The sequence below is a fragment of the Artemia franciscana genome, unplaced genomic scaffold (genome assembly GCF_032884065.1).
Source record: "Artemia franciscana unplaced genomic scaffold, ASM3288406v1 PGA_scaffold_218, whole genome shotgun sequence".
NCBI lineage: Eukaryota > Metazoa > Arthropoda > Branchiopoda > Anostraca > Artemiidae > Artemia > Artemia franciscana.
In genome coordinates, this window is record NW_027062647.1 from 1,128,888 (window position 1) to 1,134,887 (window position 6,000).

At 34.7% G+C, this 6,000-nt stretch overlaps 1 long non-coding RNA gene across 1 annotated transcript in view; it reads right to left on the reverse strand.

Moving 5' to 3' along the window:
* Positions 1–5,139, reverse strand: part of LOC136041425 (uncharacterized) — a 49,384-nt gene extending 44,245 nt beyond the window's left edge. Inside the window, exon 1 of the long non-coding RNA XR_010621025.1 lies at positions 4,925–5,139. This is a non-coding gene — a long non-coding RNA (uncharacterized LOC136041425). The remainder of the gene's footprint in view (positions 1–4,924) is intronic.
* Positions 5,140–6,000: the final 861 nt, after the last annotated feature.

Here is a 6,000-nt window from a genome sequence, read left to right on the forward strand (position 1 = left end):
TTGACTGAAAACAGTTTTGTTATACTTTATTTAGGCAGAAGATCTACTTTGCAAGGTTTTTCCTTTTACAACAAAACAAAAAATTAAGTCAAAGCTCTCTAGAGCAAAAAGGAGAAGAGGTAGGTACTTCAAAATGCCTTCCCAGGTTTCATTTGCCTAGCCCAACACAAAGTTTTTTTTTTTGTAAAAAACACGAAGTTTTTCTTATGTTTAGATGTTGTAGATTTTTTATGTTATGTTTATAAAAAAATATTTTTTTGCTTCTTTTTTGTTGTTTGTATTTTTTTTTCTGTTTACAAAGGCTCCTGGACATGGGACTAAAATATTCGGATTAGTTTAATTTTTTTAGTTTAAGTATAGTTTAGTTTTTATATTTTATTTTTTGTTCACAACTTTGTCGAAATTAAAACCCATTTTATCTTTGCTTAATTTTTCGTAAATGGAAAAGCTGTGTGGTCCAAGAAATTATTTTGCCTAACCCCTTTCCAATATAGCAAAAAAAAGAGTCTAAACTTGTATTTTACCAAAGTTTCATTTTCCTAACCTAACTTCTTTCCAAGAAATCAAAAAGTAGCTAAACTAGAATTTTACCGTTTTCACTACCTATCATGGAAAGGAGTGAAGCTAGGAAAATAGAAAATTCAGGGATAAGTCTACAGACTAGAGTATGTCCAGGGGAGGATCTTGAAGTAATTACCTCTACTCCTTCTCCCAGTTTAAATGTATGACCAGTCCACCTCATAGGGAGACATATTAAAAAACAATTCTTACTTCATTATACGCAAAATAATCAAAGTTAACATGTTTTCAGCAGAAAAGTCTTTCTCTTCCCTTCTTTTTCCAGTTTTTTTTTCAGAAATTCATAATTTTTCCAATTAACATTTCATTCAACTTTGAAAAATTGGCTATATGTGCTAAATGCTGTACTATCTTCAAAAATAATGTACATGTTGCTACTGAACATGTAGTGGTGGAAGTACAGAAACATATGTGTGGTAGAAATAAATGTATGTGGTAGACCAGATATATTGACTTATGTGCCACATTAAAATAAACTTCTAGAAACTATGTACAGCAAGGATTCAATCATCTATAAAAATAAAAAAATGTAGGACAGTATATCTTTTAGGGCAAATTTGAAAACAGACAAAACACTTATAAAAAAGCATGGCTTTATTCAACAAGAGCTAAGAGCTCATATGGCCCTTGTGACAAGATTGGAAGAGCCAAGAGCTGAAACTGCATGAGGTCTAGTAAAATTCTAAGAATCAGTAGATTTGAAAGGAAAATTGGAGGCTTAATGCAAGTCAGGATTTAAAATAAGAGCTCTGAGACACAAGGTCCTTAAAAATATCAAAATTCATTAAAATCTGATCACCAGCTTGTAAGTTAAGAATACCTCATTTTTTCTAATTTTTCCTCTCCTTTCAGCCCCCCAGATGGTTGAATCAACAAAAATAACTTTATCGAGTCAATTTGTGCAGGTCCCTGACATGCCTACCAATTTTCATTGTCCTAGCACATCCAGAAGCACCAAACCCACCAAAGCACTGGACCCCTCCCCCTAACTCCCCCAAAGAGAGCAGATCCAGTTTGGTCACATCAATCATGTATCTACAACATTTGCTTATTCTACCCACCAAGTTTCATCCCAATATCTTCTGATTTTTTTCAGATTTCTGGCTTCCCCCTCCAACTCCCCCCAATGTCACCAGATCGGGTCAAGATTTGAAATAAGAGTTCTGAGACATCGTTTCCTTTTAAATATCAAATTTCATTAAGATCTGGTCACCCATTCTTCAGTTAAATATACCTCAGTTTTTCCAAATCAACACCCCCAAAGAGAGCAGATCCATTCCAATTATGTCAATCATGTACCCAAAACTTGTACTTATTCTTCCCATCAAGTTTCATCCAAATCTCTTCACTCTAAGTATTTTCCAAGATTACTGTTTACCGCCTTCCAGCCCCCTATGTCACTAGATCCAATTAAATTAGAAACTGAGCATCTGAGACATAAGATCTTTATATATATCAAGTTTCATTTAGATCCTATCAACCATTCATTAGATAAAGAAACCTCAATTTTCATATTTTCAAAGATTTCCAGTTTCTTCCTTGATACACCTGTCAAATTTCAATGTCCTAGCTTATCTGGAAGTGCCTAAACTAGCAGAACCAGGATGAACAGACAGACTGGCTGAATTTGCAATTGCTATATGTCACTTGGTTGATACCAAGTGCCATAAAAACTTAATTGTAAAACTGGAAAAAAAGGGAAAGAAGTTAAGTTCACCCACTGGAAAATATGTTACATAGGATTGTTTTGCATATTATGAAGTAAGAATTGTTGTCTCCATATGGGGTGGAATGGTCATACATTTACACCTTTTTCCTTCTAAAGAGCAGTATTATAATAATAAAATGCTGGCAAAATAGAACTTATGCTAAAACAAAATAAAGCAAAATTGTTTTCAGTAAAATTCTAGCTTAGCTTATTTTCACTACCTATCTTGGAAAGAGGTTAGGTTAGGAAAATAAGACTTTGAAAGATAGGTCTACAGACCAGAGTAAGTTATGGGAATGTATTTCAAAGAATCTACCTCCACCCCTTCTCTCCCTAGAAGGCAGTGAGCTTTGATGAACTTTAAAAATCCTTATGTTATGAAAGTGAAACCTTGCAAAACAGATCTTCTGCTTAAATGAAATACAAGAAAACTGTTTCTAGCTTTACAACTTTGCATAATCCTAATTTATGAGGTTTCAAAGATCTGTAAACACATTTCCTAAATTTAGAAAAAACCATTAATATGGCCTAAAACTATACTAAAAAAACAGGAATTAGAATTTCAGAATTAAAACCAGAGAAAAGTGAACTGATAACTAAAAACTAAGGTAAAATATTATTTTTGTATAAATTTCAATCAATAAAAAGTTTGGTAAATGTATGACAGTTCACATTATTGACTTACCAATAAAGTGAACATACCCCTTGATGCCTTTTTTATGCTCTTTACAAATATAATAATTACTTCTATTGCAAATTCAAATTTAAGCACTTTTTGAGCTCTTAAAAATGACAAATTTTCAACTAAAGTATGATTTAATGGAGATTTTCCAACACAATAATACTACATTTTCTCAGTGCTGTATTCTTGGTCATTTTCAACAAAATGATACTACATTTTTTCAGCACCAAAATTATTTAGCCTAAAATAAATTTAGTTTAGGTCAAAAAGTGCTTAAATTTCAATTTATAATACAAGCAATTATTATATTTGTAAAGAGGGCATCAAATGGTATATTCACTTTATTGGTAAGTCAATAATATGAATTGTTATACTTTTACCGAAATTTCAAAAAGAAGGAGAGAAGTAAAGATAGTGAAGTTCTCTATCTTCTAGTTAACAAATATATGTTAACTAGCCTGTTTATTTTTTTGCAAATTTCTAAGAATCAGAAATCAGGAGAATACAACATGGAAGCTTAATAATACCTTCCCAGAACATGTTTTAAAGATTTTCAAAGATAGGAGAAGTATTAGAGGTAGGTAATTCAAAATGCCTTCCTGGGACAAGCTTTAGTCTATAGACCCATTTATGAAACTTTTATTTTTCTTAACTTAATCTCATTGACAGGAAAAAGTAGACCAGAATTTTAGGAGACATTTACAGGCAAATTTTATGTTTTTTCATGGCTTTGTCCACATTTTCTATAATCCATCCCCAGCTTACCTATATATACCCTAATGCTAGGCAATGTAGAGTATATAAAGAAATAAAGTCAAACCATAGTTTTGCTAGACCCTATTTTATGCTAAAGCATAAATAGCATAGTCCTAGAAGTACCTAATATATTTACTAGTTCTTTTTTCCATCCACTGACAAGTAGTAAGCTAAAGACACTTTAAGCTCAAGTTAAAAAACAAGCCCATGTGGCTGCATAAATTTGAACCCTGGATAAATGTAGGTCAATGAACATTGAAACCTTGCAAAATAGATCTTCTGCTTAATTGAAGTACAACAAAATAGTTTTCAGGGTAAAATTCTAGTTAATTGACTTCTTGCTATCTCAGTAAGGGTTTAGGTTAGAAAAATGAAACTTTCAGGGATGAATCTGAAGACTAAAGTATGTCCCAGGAAGGTATTTTGAAGCAACTACCTCCACTCCTTCTCTCTCTAGAGGGCCCTGACCTTTGATGACCTTTAAAAATGTGTGTTATAAAAGTGAAACCTTGCAAAATATATCTTCTGCTTAATTGAAGTACAAAAAAATTGTTCTCACCTTCATAACTTTGCTCAATTCCATTTTATAAGGTTTTAAAGATATGCAAATACATTTCCTAAATTTTGAAAAAAAAAACATTGATACAACTCAAAATTCTACTCAAATAACAGGAATTGCATTTTTCAGAACTAAAGGCATAGAAAAAGAAACTAGTAACTAAAAATTAAGGTAAAATGCTGTTTTGTCAAAATTTCAATAGGTATAGACCTGTCATGTAGGCAAATTTCAGAGCCCTCTAGAGGGAGAAGGAGTGGAGGTTGGTATTTTAAAATACCTTCCCAGGACATACTTCAGCCTGTAGACCCATCCCTGAAAGTTTCATTTTTATGAACTAAAATGAACTTATTGTTTGCTTTTGCTTATATATTAATGCTAATGCTTGTGTGCTTGCTTGTAGTTGCCTTTTTATGCTTTTGTTACAGGTGCATGGGTCAAATATAGGTATTAACTGAATAGTACATCAAAGAAATCATTACATGGTGTCAGAAGTTCAACAAGGATAGTACACCATCTCCATCAATTAACTGGTCAAGCCCCAATCTAAAATCAGAATGGAGAAAATTTAAGAGAAATTGTGAGCTCATGTTCTTTGGTCCACTAAGTGGAAAATCAGATGCAGTGAAATGCTCATACTTACTGATCTGGACTGGAGAAAAAGGACAGGATGTGTTCTGCACTTGGACCTTAACTGACGCGGAGTGGAGGCAAATAAGCCAAAAGTATGTGTAGACAAGTTTGAGAATTATATTCAGCCAAGTGCAAACCCCATCTTTGCCAGATGCATCTTTCATCAAAGAAATCAAGCGGATGGAGAGACCATTGAGTCATATGTCACTCAGTTGAAAGTACTTGCCAAGGATTGTGAATTTGATACCCAAGAAGACCGGCTAGTTCGAGATCGGTTGGTCTTTGGAGTTAAGAACGCAAGAATCCGTGAGCGGCTTCTCAGCGAGGGAGCCACACTTACCTTGGCTAGAGCAATTGAGTGCAGTCAAGCTATAGAAACTGTGCAAGAGACCCAACCACTCATGCTTAACAAACAGGCACAGATTCCAATTAAGCAGGAGGTGGAAGTGGTTCAAAGACAGAGAAATTCCCCTGCATGCTATTTCTGTGGTGGCCCATACTCAAGAAGCCATAAGTGCCCAGCAAAAGGGAAGCAGTGCAGCAAATGTAGGAAGATGAACTATTTTGCCAAAATTTGCAAAAGCAAAGTAGTACATGAACTTGAAACGAGAAGCGAAGCGGAAGATGGGAGGGAATTCGTGATTGAGTCCATTTCCACAGAAGAAAAGGTGGAAAAGCTGTATGCTCTGATAAAACTGACAGAAAATGATAGTGAACTGGCGTTCAAAATAAACAAGGGTGCCAAGACCAACATTTTGCCACTCAAAGACTTCAACAAATTGGCAAGAAAGCCAGCACTGCTGCCGACTGCTGATGTGCTGACCAGCTACACCGGAGAACAGCTAAAGATACTGGGGACAGCCAACCTAAAAGTTCAGTACAGGAACCAAACCCCCCAGACCCATATCTTCCATGTGGTCTGCACAAATAGAGCACCCATCCTCAACCGCCAGTCCAGCGAACGACTTCAGCTGATCAAGTTTGCCATCAGTGTCAGCAATCCAGCCCCATCCAAAAACTCTTAAACGAATTCAGAGATGTCTTTGGGGGCATAGGGACACTGCCTGGAACCTACAAGATATATCT